At 43.5% G+C, this 1,895-nt stretch overlaps 1 pseudogene; it reads right to left on the reverse strand.

The window, feature by feature from the left end:
* Positions 1-412: 412 nt before the first annotated feature.
* On the reverse strand, positions 413-522 carry LOC130275249 (U2 spliceosomal RNA; annotated as a pseudogene).
* Positions 523-1,895: the final 1,373 nt, after the last annotated feature.

Consider the following 1,895-nt stretch of genomic DNA (forward strand, 5'->3'; position numbering starts at 1 on the left):
CCGAAGCCAAGATGTCCAGGGGTTGCAGGGAGGTGAGGAACCTGATGGCCACACACACCTCCGCTAGACCGCTAGGAGGGACACCCAGAAGGGCTACCGCATCCTGACAAACCTGTGTACAAACAAACACGTAAACGTCCCACAGTGACATACAAAAAAATAAATAAATAAGTGGATGAGTGCAGATATACTGCCCGGTCATCCGGACTGATCTATAAAAATTTCCCTGAGTGCCAAAGGGGAAGAGTGTGTGGTGCAGTGCGTTCACTCAGTGAGTTTCGGCACCTCAGGGTCACCACTCCCCGAGGCACAAAAGTACCTCAGCTCTAGACCCTCCCAGCCTCATGGTGAGATCCGGAGGGAATGGGTCACATCAGGGCAGCCGTTGAGCTGGTTAGGTGGCACCAGCCCTGAAACGTCCCGGTACACCTGCTCCTCCATGTAGCCATCCATTCTTACCAGTGGACTGCCTGATAAGAACAGATACTACACTTGATCTTAGCCAAAAGGCCGAGAAGCGATAATGTCAAATAAATATATAGGACAGTTAAATTAACCCTAACCTAACCCCCCCATATGTGAAGGATGGGGTTTTTGTTTCAAGTCCCATGCAAGAATATAGGACTTCTGGTACCTTACTCCTCAAGCTCCGCTCTGCATCTCCTGGGGAATGCGTCAGTCTGGCACCACACCCTCCACCCTTATTTTCTACCCTTTTTTGTGCATCGGTCTGGCTTGCAAATCACGCCCACTCCCACAAACCCACACCTCCTTCTATTTTTGGCTTACAATATCTTCATAAAAACTCAGCCCCACTTAAGGTTGGGATATGAGGACAGGACATAAGGATGGGAAATGAGGATGAAATATGAAGACGAGATATGAGGACAAGATATGAGGTCGGGATATTAGAACTGATAAAATGTCAGGATATGAGGTCATGATATAAGGGAAGATAAAATGTCGGGATATGAGGTCGGGATATGAGGACGGGATATGAGGAAGAGATATGAGGTCAGAATATGAGATTGGGATATAAGGATGAAATATGAGGTTGGGATATGAGGACAGGATATGAGGAAGAGATAAGAGGTCGGGATATGAGGTCAGGATATGAGGTTAGGATATGAGGAAGGGATATGAGGAACGGATATGAGGTCAGGATATGAGGACAATTTATGTGGACGGGATATGAGGAAGAGATATGAGGTTGGCATATAAGGAAGGGATATGAGGTCGGGATACGAGGACAATATATGAGGACGGTATACAAGGTCAAAAGCTTCCTTTTTTGTTGCTTTTCCTCCCCAACAAGGATTAGGAAGGAAAAAACAGGCAACATTGGTGCTCAGCTAGTATTAAGATATAACAATATAATAATTGTTGATGGTATTTAAAGTGTACCTCCAAACATACGTTCATTCGGGGTAAGGAGGTGATGATGTTTCAGGCAGGATGCATGGCAGGAATCTTTTTCAGGCAGGATGCATGGCAGGAATCTTTTATAATGTGGCCTATGTGAGGTTTTGTTAGAACTCAGTATATGCTGTTAAAGTGTGCATACATTTTATGAAGCTGGGATGCATATTTATGAAGTTGGAGGGGATATAATAATAATAATAATTTATTTATATAGCGCCTACAGATTCCGCAGCTATAGAGACTGCCTCCATTTTATTACAAAATGAAATTTGCATATTTGAACAAATACAGATTGCTCAGGAACAGCACAGCAGCTTTTTTCCAGGTAAAATATGTTTTAAACAGCATCACCAGCACTATTAACCTGTATATTCAGCTTAGTGTGGGTGATGCTTCTGTCAGTTTCCCTTTAAAGGGGTACTCCCCTGGAAAAGTTTTTTTTTTTTTTTTTTAAATCAACTAATCAACTGGTG

The sequence above is a fragment of the Hyla sarda genome, chromosome 5 (assembly GCF_029499605.1).
Source record: "Hyla sarda isolate aHylSar1 chromosome 5, aHylSar1.hap1, whole genome shotgun sequence".
In the NCBI taxonomy this organism is placed as follows: domain Eukaryota; kingdom Metazoa; phylum Chordata; class Amphibia; order Anura; family Hylidae; genus Hyla; species Hyla sarda.